This window comes from Drosophila santomea, chromosome 3R (genome assembly GCF_016746245.2).
Source record: "Drosophila santomea strain STO CAGO 1482 chromosome 3R, Prin_Dsan_1.1, whole genome shotgun sequence".
In the NCBI taxonomy this organism is placed as follows: Eukaryota; Metazoa; Arthropoda; class Insecta; order Diptera; family Drosophilidae; genus Drosophila; species Drosophila santomea.
In genome coordinates, this window is record NC_053019.2 from 14,188,626 (window position 1) to 14,212,574 (window position 23,949).

Consider the following 23,949-nt stretch of genomic DNA (forward strand, 5'->3'; position numbering starts at 1 on the left):
CCTGAGCCAAATTTCAAATTGTTACCCTGCGCAAATAAACACGAGCATGCCGATAAGCAGTGGAGCCCATTTAAAAGCCATTTCGCTCTGAACTGCAACCACTAATTCGTTCTCTAAAGATGCATTTCTTGTTGTATGCTAGTTGTATGCAATTAACTCTGTCTTAAGTTCTTCAATTCTCCAGTTTATAATTAACCGCTTATCATAAGCAGTTTTCACTGTACTTGCTCCAAATATCCTTGTGTTTTTGTATAATATTCACTGCTTTTGATTCGCTGTGGCTATACGACGATGCAATGTAAAAGTAAAAAGTCCAAGAAAATGCATTTGGAGGTGTGCATAAATTCCGATGAATGTGAGATCAGCACTAGAAATTTTATTTCTCCCTGTTTGAGCGATGTTGAGAACTCATGCAACTGAAAGAAAAAATCGTATAGATCCAAGGCAGCTATGTTTTTACTTTAACTTTGTCAGCTCAAAATAAATTAAAATGTGATATATTTAGATTATATTTAACCCTATCAACATTTTCAAACACTGAAGTGGAAATCATCAATCAATTTCCTGTGCTTTATCAACTATCTTAACCAACTTTGTTGTAGTTTGGAAGTATCTATTGCCAAAATTTAATTATTTTAAGTGGAACTCTTGAATAGTGCTCTACTTTTCAAGATATTGAACCTGATAAACAACTTCTGAAAAGCGTGAGATATATGGGCGCCGTGGCTTAGTTGGTTAAAGCGCCTGTCTAGTAAACAGGAGATCGTGAGTTCGAATCTCGCCGGGGCCTATCACAAATCGGTGGTAATAATATTTTTTTTTTCCATTTTTAAATATTTATAATTAATATCCCAATATATATATACCATTTCGTATACCAACGAATCTATTAATACTTTTCAGTTGTTAGATAAGTTGTAGCCTGACCTCGACGTTCTGTGCTACTGTACTGTACTATGCATCCATTCTTGTTTAATACAATTTACAATATTTTTCGATTGCAACCTATTGTGCCCATTTAAACGGCTACAAATTGTCTCATTTAAACATTGAAACGCTTCTGATTTCACAATTGCGACGTCAATGGCAATTTGCTGTGTTGTCAGCTTGTGGAATTGAGATTCTAATGAGTTGATTGAAGGCTGTAAGAGCAGATTGCAGTGGGGCGGGTGCCCAAGTCTGGATCTACCAGATCTCCCAGGCTATTTGATTAGTAGACTCCAACGTGAAATGCAACTGAAAACGGCAAACAGAAAACGGCAGCGGCGGCAAATGTCCATCAAATGTCACGATCTGCTGCCTGTGCAGATCAATCGTTCGATCGATCGCTCGATGGATCGATGGACGGAAGGATAATTACCCGGATCACGCAACTGGAATGAAGCGGAGTGGCGGTGCTGCAATTTCAGTCGTCTAGCCTAGAAGCGTTGGGTGACCTTGCAACCGCATTTCCCACCCCGCCCCTGGGAATTATGACTGAGAATGAAATTGGCCACTTGGCCAGCTGTTTTTCTGTTTGTCGGTCCTCTGTATCCCCGGATCCCTGTATTCCTGGCCCTGATCCGCCTGTCAGTGTCAAAGGCGTCGCTTATCCAGGATTAACTTTCTACGTTTCCAGCACATGGCAGAGCGGATCAGGTGCACTAGAAACAATTATAACAAAGAAAGAGTATGCTATGTAGTATCCCCTTGTGGAAGAAACATGTTCGAGGTCAATGAGAAATACAAATTAACTAGAGATTTCAGTATCAACCACTACAAACCTATAGGCTTATAGATTGTAATAAGTTCGAAATTAATTAGATAGAGCACATTATTTCTCGCAGTGCTTGGGGCGGAAGCACCTCGAGGGGCCTAACATGTGCATCTCTCGGATGCGAAGGTACATTGACAGGTTTGGGCTGCAAAAATTATGTTGCCAGCGTTCTGAGCGAAGTCTCCTGCCGATGTCGGCAATTATTTATTATCCTGTGTGTGCCCGCAGCCATTGCCACTCTTGTCCTTTCCCTTTCCCTTCCACGCTCTCCCTCCCTCTGGAAACCCCTACCCCTAACCCCCTTTGTGGGCCAACCCCTTCTGTCGCTCGAAATCAGTGCCGCCACTTCGTCGTCGTCGCCATTTAAGTTTGCCTTTTGATTTTTTTTGTTTGTTGTTCCCTCCACTTTTGTGTTTCATAAATTGTCGTGGTTGATTTTTGGTTTTTTGTTGTTTTTGTTGTTGCTCAGGGCGACGCCTTGCCTTTTGTTGTTGCTGCCACCGCCTGCTGTGACTGAGATTCCTTGCCTCGGCGAGAACGAGATGGCCATACGGCCCAGAGCGAGAAGCAGCGAGCGAGAGGCAACCGGAGGTGTCTCCACCCATATTCCAGATTCCAGTGGCTCACTTCCACATCCACATCCACTTCCACTCGCTCTCGGATTTGAGTGGCAATTTGAGTGAGACTGCGACTGCTGCAGTCAGTGGGTCTTTCATGTGAGGCATTTGATTTTTCGGCCGGATAACATGCGAATAAATGTTTCCAATTGATAAGAGATAAAGTGCAGTGATTGGGTGATTTAATAGTTCAATTATACCACTGCAATTGGAGCAATACAAAAATATATTATAATTCACTTCTACTACATTTGTTATAGATACTGAACCGAGAGAAATGAAACCTTTTTAGAATAGAACTAGTAACTTAATAAAAATAAAGCTTAAGTTTTTATCTCTAGTTACTAAAAACGCTCTAATACTAAAAAATCTTTATCAGCTCATACACATGCAATCGAATCAAGATAGGAAGTTGGGCTTATAGAACTTCTAATGTGTGTTATTTTCCACCAACAACACTAATTTTCGCAAAGCCCCTAATTGTTTTTAAATTTGATAGATTCTACACAACCCATATTTATAGTTCAAACTACTTTTGATTTCACAGGCCTAAAGACAATTCCCTCGTGATTCCCACTCTGAAACTCACCAGTCTGAATCATCTTTTTTCTTCTGTTCAGCTTTTTAGCCCTATTGCATCCTATACTCGTAACATACGCGGCGACCTGCCCCCATTTATTTTCATATAACAGCTCCATAATTTTCTTAATGAACGATTTTCTGTGTGAAGGTTGCCATTGTCATTGCGTTGCGATGTAAAGGCCTCATCGGGGGCTTGGGAAGTAGCGGGGGGATGCGGACCCCCTTTTTCAAACAGAACCTTTTAACGTTAGTTTGTTGCGTTGATTTCGAAGCAAATGACAGAATATTGCGGTTGTTGCCAATTACTCACGCACACCAATGGAGTCGAATGCATTTGGCCCGCACGTACACATGTATATGCATCGCGTCTAAATGTGCGTGTGAGCCCCCGCCCCGCGGCCCGCGCCCTTCACCCTGCGATCTTGCCTTTTGTTGAATGCACTTTCAATGGCATTTGTGATTCGCAATTGGCTTGTAATTGCTATATTTAGCGTAATGGCAGTCAAGAACCCAGCATTATGCACTACGGAAAAAGTATCTAAGGCCAAACCGCCCACGCTCACCTGTACAGTGAAGCCCACACGAACGGAGGGGCTCTTCCTCCTGGGACTTTCGGTTTTCATATCATTAAAGCGGAAACCCCTTGGCAAAACTGGGTTACATTCCTAGCATTCGCATGAGCAGCGACTGCAGCCATTAACCTCTAGCTTGAGCTTGAATCTGTGGGCCATAAATCACACTTTGAAAAATATTTGTGCCCAAAATCCATACGTTTCACAAATCCACTGGCTGCAGGAACCTGTCCCTCGAAAGCTGCGCCTTCAAGGCTTGACAACAGCTTCTGGGCAAGAACAAAGAACTGTTAGGAATCGCCGAATCGACTATTCTATACCCTGCATTACTCCCAAGCGTAACCATTCCTTTTAATTGGAACAATTTTCTATATGTTTAATGATTTCTTATATTAAATCTTACCGCGTTTTCCCTATAATGTATGCAAATAATTCCGGATGCTGTTTCTAATTGCCTAAATTAGATCAGTTTGAAGTGGTGCATTACCTGCAACTTAAATACTACTTAATCTAATTGTGTGCATATCAGCCAAGTAGGAAAAGATTGATCTAGAGCCCAAACATGTGTACAAAGTGAGTGTAAACCGAGCTCAGTTCTAAGGGCATCGCAAACAACAAATACTCAACACATGTCCTGTGCCTCCGAACTGTGGGATTGCGACTGCGATTGTATTGGATTCCATTGGAGTGGGATGGGATGGGGTTACGATTGCCGGGCCAACAAGCGCCAGTCCCCAGTGGAGCTGAGCATGGGACACTGGCGCGGCTTTTCGCCTTGTTTACGCTAAGATGGCGTATTGTATAACATCATTATGTGGACTTCGTTCATGTTCATGTCATAATTTTGCACAGTTCAGGCCGAGGAGTCAGCACCAAAGTCAGCAGTGCATTCCAAGCGCCAGTCCGCCTCCCTCTCTCGCTCTCGCTCTCCCTCTCCCTCTCCATCCTCATCTGAAGTCTTCTGTTCCAGGCCCGGTCACAATCGCATCTCCAGCCGCGTCTTCACTACAGCCTTCAGGCCGCAGGCTAAAGGATTGGAGTCCGGATTCGTGAATAGAATCGGCATCGTTCTGGGTATTGGCATCAGAATGTGGCGGCCGCTGTTTGTGTCATGTTTGGGGCTGCGTAATTAAAAATAAATTTTCGCCCTCTGAGGGGACAGGAGCGAATTTATATAGAATATTTACCTCCATCCATTTGACAAATTTTCCTGCTTTATTGCAAAATGTAACCTTCTTATTAAAAATAAATTAGGTAAATATTAGGTATTTCTGCAAAACATCATCTAATTTTAGCCCAACTATCTGCGATTGAGTACTCAAATAGCTAAGTAAGAATTATCAAAAATATTTCTCGAAGGAGCAGTTGGTCCTGCGCCCAAATGCCTTTTTAGCCCCCCGCAGCAGCGCTCCTGTTTTCCATTGGCTGCTACAACACTTTTCGTTACTTTTTTAATTTAATGAATATTGTGGGACAATTTATTAGCGAACATATTGATTTCAGCGTTTGCCGTGTTCCACCGATGTCTCGTGTGCATGTGTTGTTGTTGCTAAGTTTATACGGTAGTTACCAACATAAATAGCAGCAATTTGGCCAGACACCAACAGCAGAAGTATCGGGCCGTGAAAGGGGGTCCTATATGGACGAACTGTACGATCAGTACGATCTGTACGACTTGGCCGATCTGTGGCACTGGATTCGACCCGGACGCAATCGCCGCTTGCTGAACAAGCGTACAATTAATATGCCCAGGCTGCCGCCGTCGCCGCCCTCGCCACAGGAGGTCCTCTGCAGCTGGGCACAGGTTCCCAGTTATCCCCACACATCCCCACATATTCCCAGTTATCCCCACATACCCCACAGATGCCTACTGATCCCGATCCTGGTGAGACACTCTGAGCCCAAACTCTGGGGGAGCCCTGCCACATCCCTCTGTGTTGTTCGGTTCGCTGTATTTGTCTTTCGCATCGGCCGAAAGCTGCTGCTGAGTGCGATTTATAGCTCTTAACAAATTGTTAATAAATATTTTATTTATATTGATGAGACAACACGAAATTATTCACAATTTACTCATTCGAGTTTTGTGCGTGCTTCATCCACTGGACTGGAGTGCCTCCCGCAACTTTTGAGCTGCTCCTGATCTTTAAAGTGTTGTGCCCACTAATTAAACAAAATGTTGATATGTTGAATGTTGATTAAGAACCGCTGCATTTGGGTAGTATTTTCAATACTCCCGATTTCAATGCATTACATTTAATTTAATCATTGTAGGAATGATTTAGTCCACATGATATCTTAAAAACCTAACGTTTTACATACTTCCTTAATTAAATATATGAATCATGGCAAAATAAGATTCTTTGCGGGATCTTATAGTCTGAAAGCTCCCTTTAAAATCACATGTTTAAATTACGAGTTATTTTTAAGTCGATCAGAATTATACCATACCATCTTCGTGGCGCTCAAGAAGAAATAATTTCAGTGTTCATCTGCGCATTTGTTTCAATTACCGCGCAGATCCCCATATGATTGATCTGTGTCCAGTCCGCGTCTTCCGATGACACCCTGTAATTAGCGCGTGAAATGTATTCGCTCTATTACTGTTGCTTATTTTTTTGGCCAATTGAAATGGAATTTAAATGAGCTTGGTGCGGGCAGTCGTGTTGGCAGGAGTGGTGGTAGTGCACATCCCACTCCCCCGCTACCCCGCCATCCACCGTCCACCATCCAACATCCCATATCCCATAACCACTATCCACTATCATGGTCAGCAGCTGTCAATCACAATGATTTATGTCGCCGCCTGTTGCGAGCGAGCGAGAGCATCTGAGCGATCCAGCAGATCGCTGTGCATTTGCCTACATCAGCGAGTCAATTTATCTTTCCGCAGTTGCAGCGACGAAACTCATCAAGCGGCGGCTTCTTTCTTCCATAATCGCTCACCTCCCCAGCCACCCGCCCCCAGCCCCTACCCCCTTCCCAATTCCCTTCCCTCACCCTTTGTGCACCACCCCCCCACTCGAACTGGCGCTTATACAGTTTTTCATTTGAATTTCATTTCAGTTTATTGCTTAATTGTCGCCGCTTTTGATGAATTGTTTGTTTGGATTTGCCGCGACATTTGTTCAGTTCAGTCTCAAAAACTGGTCGTTTTTCACTCTTCCCGCCGGACTGTCACTTCATGTGTTTGGACCTTTTGGAAAGGAGCCATTATTCTAGAAAATATTAAAGAAATATCACATTTTAGTCATTAAAAAATATAATTTTATTACTTTTGAATTATAAAAGTAAGTTGAAATACCACCTGCAAGTTTATTTGTAGAGCTTTAAAACAGAGAGAGTAGTTTGCTCATAAGCGGACGGACGGACACGCGGACACGGCTATATCGACTCGAAAGTTGATGCAGATATAAAAATATAGAATATATATGGTCCTGAATATTTCCTATACTAAATTCTGGCTTATATAAATAGTATACGAGTAAAATGTATACATGTATAAAAAAATTATGCAAGCTTATTGATCAAAATAATTTCTCACATATATACAGCAGCAATTGCAGCAATCATTGCGCTAAGTGTGCTTAAACTACTTGGTTTTCATCACGAAATTATTACAGTTCCACTATTTGCTATAAGAGTACTTTTGCTAGGGGGGTCTTAAAAAGTGATGGGAAACCCTGGCCGGGGATTGCACAAACTCAGCCTGGGGGGCCTCTTTCGGCCGATGTGGCAGATGTTTCCCCTGTAATTTGGCATTGTTAGCCGTCTGGCGTTTGGCCCGATCCGTTCGTGCTGCAGCCGCTCGATCGGCGGCCATCTTGGCTACCTGGCTACCTTCGTCTGGGTGGATGGATGCCCGAGTGGATGGCCAAGACCGACCGACCGGGGGACATTATCTTGGCTGTGGCATCACAATTTACCAATCAAATATCAAATGCGCCACCAAAGATGCTTATTAATGGCGGCCAACGGTTGAGACGCGGCTCCGTCAAACTGCAACTTCTACTTCAACTCTGTACATCCACAACCACATCAACATCGACATCCATTCCCAGCTCCAAGTCGCCCCGAATCCGCTTTCAGTCCCAGCCGCACATAATTTCCACGAACTCTCCATTGTCGATAATAATTGATTTGATTGATGCTTCGACGGCTGCCGATGCTGCTGCCCCAGCCTCTGATCTTTCCACCGCTGATTGGTCCCCGCAGCTCCTGCCCCCCTCTTCCGCGGAGCCTCTGTTTTTGTTTGTCCAGCAATTATGGGGATCTTCAGCATCGTCTTCTATAGGGTCTCCGAAAAATGGCGTTCTCAAAGGAACTCAAGATACTCCTGCCATAGTTGTTGCTGAACATAAAAAAGTAATATATATTAATTTATTGCTAAATTCTTTCATTTATACATTCCTAATGGTTTGCAGCGGCTTCTTGAATTATAAGTATAATGTGCGTTTAGCAAACTATTAAACAGATATAAAGAACAAATAGGAAGGTTTTGTCCCGGTTATTTTGCCTGGAGAACTTAATAATACAAATGCTCCATTAGGCAGATAGGCCATCATCTTGTGTGCCCTTCTCAATTGAAATTTGAAGATTTAATTTATTGAGCCCAACATTATCTCGCCCTAGATCGCAGTTCTTGGCACCGCTTCCACATGCTCACCCCTTTTCCCTTTTCCCTTTCCCCTGGCTTGTTAACAAATTGCGCCAGAACAAAAGCCCGAAGGGGAATTTGCATGCCCATCACGACGACGCCGGGCTCAGATTACGATCGACATAGCCGCCAGCTGACCTTAACTTATGTCCAACGCTTTCGGGGGATCTGGTGATATGGTGTTCTGGGGATCTGGGGATCTGGAGGATCTAAGGAAACAAGTGTAAAGCGTTTCGGGCAAATTGAGCTAGTCAACAGGACACATCGAGTGTGAAGGAGGTTTATAGGGGACCCACCATCTGTATCTCCATCGGATCGCCAACGCAAGCGTTCCAGAGTTAGTTGCAGAGTTCGGAGAGAAAACAAAGCGATGCTGAAATTCCGCTTAAGCACAACTCTTATGCCTTTCAAAACTAAATTAATCTTCATTGGAAGCCATCGACAGGAGGAGGACGAGATGTGGAGGAGCAGAAATGAGGGCTTCGTTTGGATTGAAGCCGCCAAGAAAAATTAGCGCAAATGATTGACAGCCTAAATGGGAATTTAATGGTAAACTTTAGTTGAATTTTGCTTTTTCTGCCATCTACCATCGTTCTGAAGACCCCAAACCTGGGTTCGCTATAATTTGCCGCAGAAATAACCCTGAAGGATCCGAGTGAAATCGCTCGCTGTAAAAAGTAAAAGCTAAATTGTTTCCACCAGCAAAATTGATACCAAATTGATGTATCTTTTTCGTTGCTCTGTTGATGTTTTGCCAAAACGATTTAAAAAGCAAAAAATAAAAAAAGAGGTTGCAAAACCGTTATAAGATCAATTCTTCCCACTCAGGTCAACTTGCATTCTTTGAAGTACACATCATTGCTGGGTAACCGAATACCATATACCCTAGGCTATGTTTTATGATACAAGATGTAAGCAGTTCGATCCAGTCACTCAAGTAGGAAGCTATTTACTTACAACTCCAATCTAGACAGATCATTTTAGGTAATATGGGAAACTTTCTGAGTCAGAGTTTCCGAATCGCCTGATCGTGGAGCTCCAGTCACCCTTTTACCTCGACTCCGGCCAGACACTCTCCCTATCTGTGGGCATTTGAAATGCTTTATTTGCATTTTGATGCGACGAGAGGCTCGCACAAGGACGGCCAAGGGGGTTGTGGTGGGGATGGGGGGTCGAGGGATGGGAGACAGAAGTGCATTTTTGCACGCAATCCTTGCACCTACTGCAACTGCTGACTGACCTGACGTCACTTGGCGGCAGCGGACAATTTATGCGCCTCTGCGGGCTGCCTTTCGCCTTTTGCCCCCGCCCCCCTGGCTGGGGACTCCCCCTGCCCCGCCCTCAACCGCCCTGTCAGTCAGTTATCGATATGTCTGGGCAGCGACTTGGCCTGCTGGGTTCCATGTGCGTGTCATCAAGTTGGTCTAAAGTGACAGTCGCGATTTAATGGCGCAGAGTCGGTCAGCGAAGGCGTTCCCGGCAGAACTTCCCCTTTCCACACCCTCCATCTGATCCATATACTCCATCTACTCCACATCCATCCAAATGGACTGCGTACATACGACTATGCCGAGCGAATGAATAATCAATCGATTTCAGTTCAATTAGCACCTTTTAGTGTGCAAAATAGCGCGAACGAGGCCCAACTCGGACCAACTCGGCCCACTCGAAAGTTCCTGCGATTGCGACTCCTGTTCGCTGTCAATTTCGCTGTCGGCGATTGTCAAAAGTTAAGTGCTCCCCTCCAAAGTCGGCAAAGTTGGAGTCGAACTCGGAAAAGTTGGTAAAGTCGGCGGTTTGCAGCCGACTCAATGTCAGAGCTTTATAAACACATAACTGCAAATTATATTTGCCATTGTAAGGCTGGTTTTTTTTTTATGTTTGATAGCGCCGCACAACCTTCACATAGAAAATCTCTCAACAAGAAAATTACAGACAAGCGGCACAAAAGTTATATAAGAGGGGAAAAAAGGGGACAGCGGCGCTCACCAAAGTGAGCAGTGCAAGTTATTTTCTATCTTTATACAATTTATAAAAGGGTCTTTGACCATCCATCTCTTTCTAAGTAGGGGATTTACTTGGTTCTGGTCAATTTTCGGCCAAGGAAAAAGGAAACGAAACGAAATGAGGCGAAATAAAAATTGAAAATTATGATTGGCCTGAAGTCGAATTTTCTGTGTAATTATCCACACCGAAATTGAGGTTCTATGGGGGGTTTTCGAACAGGACCTAATCGTCAATATTTTGCGGTTTCCGCTATAGAAGCCAGAAAGGAGAGGGATACAAAGTCAGCTGCCCTGTCACTCAAACTCAGCTCATTAATTCCTATAATTCTGCCCCGAAACATCTACAAGTTTCCCCATGAAATTCCGTCTACTGGCGCCACTACAAGTCCACTGGTAAAAACTTAATCTGAGACTTATTAATAAACATTAATGTTGCGATGGCTGCCGTTTAATCATGAATTATGCTATTTACATAACTAATTTAAATGAGTTGGCGGCAACATGTTCATGACCAGTTTTCATTAGATCCATCTCTTCATAGCCACCTAATCCCCTTTCCAGTCTGTCTCGGCCAACAAATTTCATTAGCTCTTTTTTTTGACTAACTGAGCTGGCAACTAAAGCGGAAAACCGGATTTAATACGCAAATTTGTTATAACGACTATTGTAATACCCTGCGAGCGCATGTGTCTGCCATTCTATGCAGATTCGAATGTTGTCTCGTTTAGTCACATGATCCACATTACAAGTTTGAGTGATTAGAACTCGAAGTCTAGTATTTTTTAATAATTGTATTGGATATTCCGACTATATCGATGCAATAAAACCTTACCATAGACCCAAATTTTCACGTTCCTCCCGTTTATTTCTTCCAGCTTCAACTACCAAGTGGCTAATTAGGAAAATGTTGGGTAAGATTTGCCAAGTCGGGCATCGGCTAATTGCAATTAATTATTGCTGTAATCCATCATACATACTCAGAGCCGTTTTCGAGTGTGAGTTTTTCAGTTTGGGCCGACTTGCCATCATCGCAGTCGTCTGCATGGCGACGGCGGCGGCTTCTTTTTGGCAACGAAAATAATGAAGGCGGAAAACTTTGGAGGGCCAAGCACGCGAATGTCGTATAAGCAATTGTTTTTCCCTTAATTTGTTCTTTGGCCGCTTGCTTTTATAATGCAAAATGCAAATTGGAGCAGCCAACGAGCGACAGCTGAAGGAGAGTAAGCGCCATAAAATTCGGGCAAAGTCATATTGGATTAGGGATTGCATAATGGAAGAAACTTGGCACGGCAAGATAAGAAATTACCTGCAAAGGCACATAATTCACCCAGAGAAGTAAGGAACAATATATATATTGGAAAGGAACAATATACATATACACATAGAATTCTATTATATATAGTTATAAACTATGGCCATACTAACATACTTAATCATTACTAATGAAATTTTCTTAAATTCGACATCCAGTAATGGTTCATTTATGTTAACTAAGCTTACAATGCTTTCTGATAGCAATCGATACTCCCACGCCCGAAATGAAAATACATAACGAAACACTTCAACTTTGAACTATGCGTGTCTTTCCCATGGAAGTTAAAAGTTTTGACAAACTTGTAAAAAGCAAGGACCCAAAATGAAATGTTATGTTACTTGATGTTGTGACGTGTACTCAAGTCCGAATGAGAAGCTAAAGCGAAAAACGCACCGAACGCGGCTGATGATGAAGATTAACAATTGTGTGCGACAATTGTCAACTTTAATTATTTACTAATTGTGTCTGAATTATGAAGAACTGTGGCGGCCGCCTAATTGTCGGGTAATTAAGCAGCAACAACAACAAACGGTTGGCTTCACTTTTTTCGGGTAAAAAAGTGAAAAAAGCCCGACTTTACATGGCCCAAAGGGAAAAAGCCAGGCTCCGCCCACAAAGTCGTTGCTGTTACAAGCGTGAGCGAGCGAGTGAGTGAGTGTGTGAGTGAGTGAGCGAATGAGTGAGAGCGAGCCAATTCCGGCAACAACATGGCGTGGTTCCAGTTCCCACTTTGTTCCAACCACTGGAAACTGAAGTTGAGTGGAACCCATCCATCCACTCACAGAAGTTGAGTGAGTGGACCAAAACAATGCAACTTCAACGCCTCGCAAAGTGCAGACATCGCAGAAGAATGGAACAAAGGTAACAATTGCAATTGCACATCAACAGCAACTGCAACGAGTGTGAGTACCTGTGTTCCCTGTCCCCCAGTTATTAATTATTCTAGTTTGCTTCCCCCACAAATGCCCTCCGAGTGTAAACACATTTAACCACGTCAAAGGGGCCCACAACTTTGGCTATTACGCGAATCGGGGAACAGCAAGCCCTGCATCTTGATAACGAAATGCGACTGCGAAACATTGGGCTCTTGCTTTTAATGCAGCGCAAATTGCTGGTGTTACCTGGACTAAAACGGGGACGGTGGGAGGGGGTGCAGCAACAGTAGGGATACAAGATACAAGGATCCAACAGTTTATACTACCAAATAATAAAATACTACGAAATAGGTAAAAAGGTAACAGGTTTTATCAAATGCATGATGCTCTTTAAAATGAAAGAAAATTGATTCAATTGATCAAAAGGTATCATTTAATATAAATAACGGTACAGAACTGCCTTAAAAAGTTTCACTGAAATTCAAAAACCCGAAAGACCAAGTTTCCACAGAATATAATTGACATGGCTGTGCCAGTATAAATACATAGTTAATTTCATCACTTATTTATTTAGTAATTTCTAGAGTTTGGCAGGTCGTGGAACTTGTGCTTTCTGCAGACTGGTCAAACAATATTTCATTTTAATTAATATAATTTGTTTACGATAATTGGTCAACAGACTAAAGTGTTTTATGGATCAATTGGAAATTTGCGTGCCAGTTTTGGTAATAGTTTAGTTAATGGCTTTATTGATTTGGCTTAGAGTGTGAGAGGGCCATAAAGCTGGGATAGGGTTGCTTTACTACCTTCACTATTGCCACCACTATTTTTGTGAACATGATTTTCCTTTCTCGGGTCAGTAGTAAACATATATTTTGCATTTGCATATACAATGAGCGAACCGGCTAGTATTTACTTAACGCAGCTACTTGGCGATACTATTAAAACAAAATAAAGTACTAAGAGCATCATAGTACAATTTTATAATATTTTCAAAGGGCGACCCACTTGAAACTTGAGGCACACCTTTTCTTTTTGCCAACACTCATCGTCAGTAAATAATTTTCGTATAAAAATGCGCAAATAAAAGGAGGGAAGAAGAAGAAGTTGAAAAAGTTGAAGAAGGAGGGAAAATGTTTAAAAATAAAGTCATAATTTCTGGAATGATTTATGAATTGCGCCGCGGAGGGAGCAGGCCAGCAGACAGGTGAAGAGGAGAAGGTTGGGGAGGATTTGGGACCCAACGGGGTCTCTCTCCATTATTACACATTTTATTTAATTTCTTTTTGTGTCTCGCTCTTATTGCAACGCTTTTTAAATTAATTTCTTCGCTGAATTGCATTTTTAGCTCCATTTCGAGTTGGCTTCAATTCGCTCGCTTTTGCCCCAGTCGGCGGGCGGGGTGCGGGGTGGGTGTGTGAAAGGGGGGAAATCGGGGATCTCAGATTGGCATTAGCATAACCCGGCACGCATGCCGTCTGCTGTCTGCTCGAGGGCAGGATGGAAAGGGGTGCAAAGGGGGGAGTTCTCCTCCCCAGAGAGCTTGTTAAATTTCGACATGGCCTCTTATGATTAGCTGAATTATGCTTTTAAAATTTGCATTGCGATAAGATCGAGCTTAGCGCCTAGCTTCGCCAGCTCTGATGCCTCCGACGCAAAGGCATTATCATTTGAATGGGATATGCATAAAGCCGCTTGTGAGAGGGCCAATGGCTTGGCAAAGGGTTGGCTTGGTATTCCAAGCCATTAAGCTGTCTTAAAACTCAGACTAATTGCACACCGCTGGGTTCCATAGCCCTGTCTAAAGCACCAACCCTGTTCATTCAGAGTTGATAATGCAAGCATTATCCCAATCTATGCAAAGTTTTTAAAAGGTGCTTAAACACTGAGACAATAAAGTTCCTTAAACTATTTATAAGTTCCGTTCGTTCAAATGCAATTAGGTATTCATTTGAATTTCTATTTTAAGATCTGTTCCACTGAAATCAATCAATCCATGTATAATCAATTAATTTTGTACATTTGAATTAAAGTGTATGCTCCATCAATGCACCTCACCTTTCCATTAGACCTCATATTGTATTGCAAATTCTTGAGGTGAAAATCAACCAACTGAGCTTAGCTGGGTACGAGTATTATTTTTTTGACTTGGCAATCGCAAATGCAAAACCATTTCTTTTGCCGACTGACCACCACGGCCAACTTCCCATCCATGTTCCCCTGCAGCCGCCGAGGTGGCAATTAAGCGAGTTAAAGATACTTCTTTCTTTTGGCTTTCAACAGTAATGAGATGACCATGGAGAAGGGGAAAGAAGTCGTACTACTACGCCCCGGGTTGCATGCTGAAATTTGCATTTTAAGTTGTGTTTAAATATGATTTTTTCCTCTGTTTCTTGGCGCAATTATTTATTGCTGAAAGTGCAACTAGGCGTATGCTTAACTTTGTTGATAATTGGAGTGAGAATAAATTTATAATTTATAATTCATATGTTGTTTTTATTCAGCTGCCGCTCGCAATTTGAAGTGCACAAAACATGAACGCTAATTAATGTGATTTTTAAGCGTTGAAAAATTGCAGTCATTTGTATGTACTTTTTTCTCTCTTTCTTTCTCTGTCTCTCTCTCTAGCTCGCTCTGTTTTTCTATTCCCGTTTCGCTGCTGTTTTTTACATATTTATTTTTTTGTAACCCCGTTTTTTGCCTAAACGATTTTCTTTGACCGATTGTGGGCGCCAAAAAGGCGTGACAGACGGTGGCCAGCAGACCCCATGATTAGGGGCATTCAAATCGCCGGCTAATGGCCATCATCAGGGCAGCCAACCACCCTGCAATGCCACCCTTCGACCATTTTGGAATCGTTCGCAATTTGCCGCTTTTGCCATTTGTCAGCTACTTTGCATTCAAGTCAACCCAACGGCCACGTGATTCACTTGCCCCTTTCCTTTCCCCTCTCTCTGTCTCTATGTCACTCACAAATGACAACGTGTGTGGGCGTCGAATATATCAGTTACTTCGCACCCAACCAGCCAAGCCAGAGCAAATTGAGCCAAACCAAACCAAACCAAGCCTAACCCAACCGAACCGAACCGATCCTATACGATACGATACGATACGATCCGAAACCATGTAGTGGCTGACAGCGGGCGACAGCCAGACCGCAGAACTCCGACTCCAAGTCAGAATTCAATGCTCGGGGGACAAGTTGCTAATCGGTTAAATTAGCCGTAAAAGAATGCACAAGTCATCGGGTTACGTACTCCCTCGCAACGTGAGAACCTCGGCCACTGTCAGGTGAAGTCCACTTGCGGCAAGTTGAGGTATTGAGGCACTTGCCCCTGGCTTTTGCTAGACGTGTGCCATGGCCTCCAGGCGAATAAACAAGGGAGCAGGGGCGTAGTATTTGGGATTATTCCTTATCATAGATAGAAACCATGAGGAGAGATTACAGGAGCTCTATTTTGTAATGGATAGGAAGTCCCCATTGACATGTTTTAAAGATTTCTGAACTAGCTTACTTAAAAATGTGGTGTCTGTCACCAATCTAAAATGAAATTAAAAATATTGAATTATAACTATATAAGTATAATTGTATTTAAGCTATCCATTAAAGGTGAAAATGATTGTATCAAGAAACCTTTTCAACACCAATAACCCTTTCGAATCAACTCTCGTTGAAATAATCAGCTTATTAAGGGGTGAATCATTCAGAAGAGCACACCATACAGATCCCAGCTTATGAAATGCCTATCTGATCGGTAGCTGCCCCCGATCGGACTACGCACCTGCAGTGGAGCCACAAACAGGGGATACATACGAGTGCTCGCGCAGGAGGGGAGCCGCACTAGCGATACTAATATCAATACCATTACCCATACCAAACCAATATCAATGGCAATATCAATATCAATATCAATGTCAACAGGTTTCTGCCCGGCCAGCGCCTCTTTCGAGGATCTCGGCGATGTGAAGCGATGCGTTGTGGAGCGTTCCCGATACGATCTCGAGTTTCGCGCGACGCAGCCGCCGGCGGAGCTTGACTCACACTCCCAACTTTTTTCGGAATCCGATGGGATCGAAGCGAATCGTATGGAATGGTCTGCCCTGGGATGGGTTGGGTTGGGTTTGGGTTTGGGTTGAGTACGATACCGGGATCCTTTGGCGACTTAATCATTGTTATTTAGAGCCATTAGCCACAACGCTTTGGCTGCTGGTGTTTTCCATCAGCGGCAATTTTGATGACAATTCGGGGTCCTCCTAAAACAGATTACAGAACTGGGGTTATCATTAAGAGCAGTTTATTGAATACGTATTTTACTTTTTTGTTTTTGTTTTTGACTTTGTTTTTGCCCTGATTAATGGTTGCTGCTCAAGCGCGACAGGTGGCCAAGTGGTGGTCAAGAGATTGGGGCCTCGAACAGGAAGCAGAATACTTAGGCCCAATAAACGTCGCCCCAGAACGCATCGAATAAATTCTCAATTATCGCCCACGCCTGCTCTCGACTTGTTTTCCGGCCCAGGCAATTTGTATTGGCCCATCTGGAGAATAAATAAAATCGTGTACCTCTACTCCGTGGCTATTTAGACATCACAGCTCACACTGCCCAGAAAAAAATGCCATGCGAGTGGAGTGGAGGAATCTTGGGGCCAGTGTTGTCCAGATACTTCTCTCAGTGCTTGCGGAGGCAGCGATTGAATCGTTTAGAACCTTAAATACTTCCATAATATAGAGCTACAATATCATTCTGCGGCCCTGCGGCTGCTGCCATTGATCAGGATGCAGTCGGGCAGGGCGGTGGATAAATATGTTGGCTACAGCTACACAATCCAGAGCCAGGAAAATGCGGAAACGTGCCAGGCGATTCACATCGCACTTGGTGGACCCTCTGAACTGCGGTTTCTTAGTGTTTGCCTCGAATTGAATAGGGATTTCGCGAGGTACCCTGTAATTATTTGCCAGAAGAGTATATATCTAATAGTAAGTTAGATACCCCTCTTTGAAGTCAAGCTGTTTTGAATGAGTAATTAAGGCACTACCTATATGTACATATGTACATACTTTATAAAGTATAAACAAATATCAGAACAGACTAAGTATGATTTTTTCCTGTTGTATGTATAGTATTGATTTTTAGACCCAAAAAGTTTAATTTATATATATTGTGCACTTATTGCTTAGTGATCTGAAGAGTCTTTCTTACTTGCTGATTATATACAACGCTTAGGACCCTGGAAACTCCATAGTCGACTCAAGGTGCAAAGGCTTTCCTTTGCTTGCACATTTTTGAGCAACAAATCCATCAAGGAGCAGGCAGCGCCATCTAGTGTTTGGATTAGCCTTGGGGCGGTCCGGGGTATTAGAATCGAGCTGCAGTCCCCCCCACACTCCGACCCCTCCTCGCACTCCGTCTGGCCGTGGCTTGTGTAAACACCCACTAAACTGCTCGAGTCGCAGTCTCCAATGGTTCATAAATCATCGCGATAACAAATTACCGCTGCTGGATGCTGGCAAAGGGATGGCGCGGGGGGCAGATTGGGGAAGCGTTCGAAAAGCAGCATGGAAGTTACAAAAGATCAATCTTATTTGCGCCCCGAAAATAGCCAAAGTTGGGGCTGTTGGGCTGTTTGGCTGTATGGCTGTATGGCTGAGCTGGGCTCAAAAGAGGCGCTTCGCAATGGAGCTCTCGAGCTTGGAGTTTCGAGTTTCAAGTTTCAAGTTTTGAGTTCGGAGTCTGGTCGATTAATTTGGCCCGTTCGATGCCTGCGAACATCTCTCTTTCTTTTCGCTGCATTATTATTATTATTGTTATTGCACTGGCCCCTCCCCTCCCCCCACCTGGCCTGCTCCTCCAGCTAAACAAACTTACAATTTAGATTGAATTTATTTGAGCGCATTGCCTAGACGAGGAGCAGCCAGCCGGGCCAACTCGGCCAGCCCATTGAGATCTTCATTTGCTGATCTTTCTGGGAACATCTCGGCGGCGTTGACCCCAAAGGCAGCTCCAGCTCCAGCTCCAGCTAAACCTTTGTGGTTTGTGGCCCAAGACGAGATGCAGCCAAATCCTATAGTTCGCGACTGGGACTCGACTTGCGTATCTGGCACTGACCAGCTAGCAGGCGATGCCTTTCGCTTTGCGCTGTGCGTTCTTGCTTTTTGAACTCTATTAAACTCAAAGGATTTATTAATTTTGCTGCCGATTAACTGTTTCAGATACCGCTTGACCAAACCATACCAAACCATACCAAACCATACCATAGCGTTGCCAATCCATTGCGGAATCCGATGTGGAATTGAACCAAACTGGCTCTTCAGCCAAGATCCGTCTCGTATCCGTTAGCCGGATCGCTTCATAAATCACATTTTGTTTGGTCTCTTGTGGCATTCGAATAGGAAATCGCACCGGGGCAATCGAAAAAGTCTTAAAACGCCGACAAAGATTGACATTCGCATAATTAGACAGTCGGGATGGGACCTGGCGATACGAAGGGTCAGGAGTGGGGCTCAGCTTTGGCATTAGCTCTAATGATAGTGTCAAATACGCGACACGAATATGCCCATATAGCCACCACAAAGAGCCCGTATTATCAGCTACAGCTATGTACATACATATGTGTTCACGTGTGTATCTATACAAACAATCGTCCAGTCGGCGAGCTACTGAATTGAAATGCTCTACGAAAGCGTTAAATGCCAAACGGAATTACGAAAGTCGGTAAATGACAATTTCATAAGTATTTTAGTTGAGTGGCATACCGGAAATAAAAAATATAAATAGTATGTATAAGTATAAATAAGTTATAAGTAAAAATATCATTACACTGAATGATCTCAAATTACTCTCTTCTTCCTTGTTTCTTTTTTTAATTCGCTATTGAAAAGTTCTTGGAAAATGTTTCGAATTTGGGAATTTTTCAACGTCAAAAAATTCAACTTGCATAAGTAAAACCTTATCGTTAGTAAATCTTACAGAAATGTTTTCTGCTTTCCAGAGTAGGATGGCATTCCTGCTTGTCAAGCTTAATGATTTCAGCCACCAACAGTTTTCAAAGAAAGGGTGTGGGGGCAGCTCAATCTGAAATATGTCAGCGATGCAAGGGCACCGAGGGGCGGTGGAGTGGGTGGTGGCAGGGAGGTGGGCGCAGTGAGTCGCTTGGGTTGGTCGCCCTTCCCAGAGCAGTGCAGTGGTGGTGGTGGTGGTGGTGGTGCTGTCGTGGTGGTGGCGCAGTTGTCCACTTATCTCGCGCAATTGATCGCGGGTTGTTATAGCCGCTGCTACTGCTGGCGGCCATTGTTTGCATTTTTCAGTTTTTTTGTTGTTCGTGTGGTGAGTTCTGTGTTCTGTCTAAAATGACATTTTTGTTTCTGCCCGTTTGTTTGTCATGTTGATTGTGTTTTCAGCTCGGACAAAGGCAGCCATTTTTGGGCCGCCACAAACGGCAATTATAATTGCGGCTACTTATCGGGCGCAAGGTGGGCGGGGGGATACGGGGTGGAGAATCGGTTGGTCAGTTGCATTTTTCAAAAAGGCAAACATTGTTCTATATCCCGTTGGAGCTGATAGTTTTTGCCGACCACCTTTAAATATAACGAATTGGTAGGTACCGTGTTTCTATTTCTATAATTTCAATTACGTTTGGATTGCCGACTTTAAGATTTTAAGAGGCTTTTTGATGTTTGCTTTGCTTGTAAGCTTTTACTTCACTTTTAAAAAATTATGATGCATAAAACAGTTGTGGGAGCTTAAAAAGGAGTACTTGTAGATTTCGAATTACTTACAAATTACGATCAAACCGAAACCATGATCAATATTCCTTTCTCCCTTATCCCTTTCGTAGTCTGATAATCCCTGCTTCACTTTAATAAAAGGGTATGCTCAGATTGCACTTTGTTTACATTTATACTTTATGGCTTTACCTTGTTTTAAGCTCACCGCTGTTGTTTATGTACACAGAATAATTATATTTAATTGGCGCCGCCAATGGATCGGAGTAAACATTATGGGGAAATGCATAATGGTCTTCCCTTCTTTCTGTGGAATTTTGTATGACCCTTTGCCTGGTTAGCAGCGGAGTTCCACAAAAAACATTTGTATCTTTTCTGTTCGGTTGTTTTTGTTTTTATCGTTTTGCGGCTTTTGTGTCCCGCTAATGTGGTCGGTCAGATATATCGGGGAGGGTTATCCCCTACTTAATTGGCAAATTATATAGATCTATATAGAGTGCTTGTCTAGATGTGATCAGCAGTGACATTGATGTGGCCAGGCAGCTGCTGAGCAAAGACAGCGAGCAAAAACGAGTTAATAAGAAACTTGTTACGAAATTAGGCAAAACGAGGGGTAGATTGCGAAGTGTGGGCCCAGAGAGTATATCGCATTAAGGATACTGGCGAAAACCATTCATAAGTCCTCATGGGGGGAACGACGTCATTGGGAAATTGTTGAACGAGCGGTCAGCAAAAGCGCCAGCAAAAAAGTACAGTGGGAATGTATGCATAAAAAACTAATTATATATGAATAAATAAATAAAATAAATAATAAATAATTAATAAACACACGTTTAATTTTTGATGTTGAGTCCCCTATAAGTTATATAACATCGCTCCTGGACAGTATTAGCAATAAATTTCAATTAGGAATATGAAGGGGAGGTGGAAAAAGCACCTGCACTGTGCGCATCTCTTACAAAGTCGAAGCGTAAATTGATAAGCTGCAAGATGGGAAAGTGGCAACGCACCAAAACTGGTTGCAACTTGAAAGCCCTTCCACTTTGCTGCACTTCACTTCACTCCACTCGACTCAACTCAGCTCACTTATTAGGGCGACCGATTGACAAGCGCTGCCTTCTGTGTTGCTTATTCTTCGAAGTGGATCCTCTTCTGATTCTTCTGATTCGTTTGATCCTGCTGTCTGTGGTGCTCCTGTTGTCCTTAGTTTACGCAGCGGGACTTGAGTGAGACACCATACTGCCAGAGATTCTATCTGAGGAAATATTCCATTCTTTTGCCTTCTGACTTGGCATTGAATAGTTGCACGCAATACAAATGCAGTGCCAGCCATTTCGACCATTGCTGACGTCACAATAAAAAAAAATACATTTTCGATATGGAAGGCATTCTACAGTGGTCATACGATAATAATAGTAATGATTTCTCAGAGCGGATGAATATAATGAACAAATGTTTTCATCAGACAATAAGTTTTTCACCCACAGGATCTATCTTTTAGAACCATGTAATAAATATGCTTAGTATTAGTTGTCAATAAATATTTAAAAATATAAAACATGTATCATCGAATATAATTAACAATTGTTAACTTTAACTTTGTCTAATACAATAGTATTACTATGTCCTATTCCTTATACATATAATTATTTAGGATGCCTGAAGGTAGCAGTACAATAACTTAATTCTAGATGTATCCAAACTTTTTAATAATAAAAAAAAAAGACAATAAGTTTAACGAATTACGGAACTAAAAAACTGTTGCATACCTCTATGTGCTGCCTGTTTAAAAGGGTTAATAACTAGGGTCTGCTGTAGAAGAACAGACATACAACAAGAGACTACAGTCCCGCAAAGGCCGGCTTGCCCGACGTCTACACAACTAAATCTCTATAGGAAGATTAAAAATAAGACACTTTAACCTTCCTATTACCTAAAACAAAAAATAGTTATAATTTTGATAACTTCTTGTAATAAAGTTAACAAATACTACGAATATAAATATTATATTAATTTCACTCTACTCATTTCAATCAAAATATATTCTAGAGTTTATATACAGAGATCGTCAAAAAAGTGTGAAATAAGTGTTTAAAAAGTTATTTAAGAGCGCCAACTGTGCCTTTGAGGAGTGCAAGCAGGCATCACCATCTGTGACATGCGGTTAAAGGCGGACGCAGCATATGGGCCGTGGGATAAAGGGGCTTTGTACACTGCCAATCGGGTTCTTGGACACGGACATTTGGCCCGTCTAGGTGTGCGAATATGATTTCTGGTTCTGTTCTGGGCAGCGGTGTGCATTTCGTTCTCCTTGCTCTTTTGCGGTTGTCAGGTGGCACATGTGAATAAATCATCCGCGATAAGCGCGAAGTAAGTGCTCATGTTTATGGCCTTAATGGCTTTGGTCACACCAAATAAAATTTGCATTTCAGTGGCAAAACGAAGTAAAATCCGGCCCAGATAAGTTCGAAATAGAAGAAGAGTGAGGCGAATAGATGCCATTGAGCGATAGCACTGATAGCTCTTAATTACCGCCTAATTAATTAAGAGATGAGCGATGTGCCCCGAATTTCCAGTTGGCAGTGCGCTGGAAAGAGTCGGCGCTACTGGGCTGTGAGAGTGTAAGTATGTGTGTGCGAACACGCCCTCTCAGCGGCTTGAGCGCAATTAGAGGGTGCGAATGAGATAGCGACAGCACTTCCAAGACTGCCTTGGTTGGTCGCTCCCTTCCAGTCGCACGTATGGCGACGCCGGAACGGTTGGCAGTGGAACAACGTTCGCTCTATCTCACTCCCACGCGACCGCGTCGCTTGGCGATCGATCGTTGCCAGGACGACTGGAAGTGGCCCAAACACGCCGTCCGCGTGTTCCATTGCCAGTGCGTTCCGCCAGGACTGGTTTTTCCATTCGTTTCGTGGCGCCAGCTCAGTTCTTGTTGGAATCTCAAAGCGTTTACGTGGCCGCAGCGCAGTAGAGTCACGTTTGAAAGAGAGCGAGTGAGAGATAGCGACTTTGAGCTCCCCCGTCTCCCCGCTGAGTGCGAGTGAGAGAGCGCGCTCCATCGCCTTTGTGCCTCGTTTCAAATGCCTGTGTTCCGTCTGTCCCAGTCCGTTTTTTTGGCACTGTTGTTCATTCGCTCATTCACTCGTTTCTGGCACTCGCGTGCAGTCGCTGCTCCCTCCTAACGGTTGTTCCGCCGTCGCCAGAATCCCGCTAAAAGGTGCGTGCGTGTGTGTGTGTGTGCGTGAGTGTCTTCCAAAAAAAAAAGCGATATAACAACAATAGAGGCGAAATCAGAAACAAAAGCGAAACGCAGCACGCGATACCCTGTAACTGGATGTCCTGCAAAGGCTTCGTGGAGTCACATGTGCGAATTGCTGACCGCCGGCGGTCATTCACTTCTCTCTTTTTTACTATTCCAACACACCCACGCGTGCGTGTGTGTGTGCGTGCCTGAAAAATGTCACTTTGACAACTCGCCTCCGGTTGCTCTGCCGGCTGCGCTGCCGGCGGATCTGCCGACGTCGACGTCGATCGTGCCGCAAAATGATTTGCGTGCCGTTCTTGCGTTAGCGCTTTTGGTTCCGTGCCGATTTTGATTTCCTCTGTTGCATGCGTCGTCATCGCAAACATCGCCCATTGATAAACCAGAGCCCACGAGCAACAACACCAGCCACACAAACGGCAAAAGTGCAAGTGAAAAAGCAAAAGTGTTGCCACGAAAGAACCAAAACAATAACCTGCAAATCGCAGCCACTCGAATCAAAACAACAAATCACAAACAACAACCCGTTTTTGATAGCAATTGAAAAAGGATTTGGGGATTGTTATAGTCTTCTCAGCAGAAAAAAA

The 23,949-nt window shown here is 43.2% G+C and overlaps 1 protein-coding gene, 1 long non-coding RNA gene and 1 other non-coding gene across 7 annotated transcripts in view; all 3 read left to right on the forward strand.

Moving 5' to 3' along the window:
• The first annotated feature begins 506 nt into the window (after positions 1-506).
• Positions 507-11,621, forward strand: LOC120452167. 2 transcript variants are annotated; one of them, XR_005616444.2, is made up of 3 exons: positions 507-804; positions 11,063-11,098; positions 11,169-11,621. It is a non-coding gene; the product is annotated as an uncharacterized LOC120452167 (long non-coding RNA). The 2 variants fall into 2 exon arrangements; XR_005616443.2 differs by lacking the exons at positions 11,063-11,098; positions 11,169-11,621 and adding an exon at positions 8,157-8,995.
• Trnat-agu lies at positions 717-790 on the forward strand. Its single transcript has one exon. It is a non-coding gene; the product is annotated as a tRNA-Thr (tRNA).
• An 11,103-nt stretch (positions 11,622-22,724) lies between the features above and the next one.
• Positions 22,725-23,949, forward strand: part of LOC120452881 (probable serine/threonine-protein kinase yakA) — a 31,221-nt gene continuing 29,996 nt past the window's right edge. For 2 of the 4 annotated variants that reach the window (XM_039637333.2, XM_039637332.2), the window contains exon 1: positions 22,727-23,317. The gene's annotated coding sequence lies outside the window, so the exon portion shown is untranslated. Of the gene's footprint in view, positions 23,318-23,949 lie in introns of all 4 variants that reach the window. The other 2 variants (XM_039637338.2, XM_039637335.2) reach the window with 2 other exon arrangements.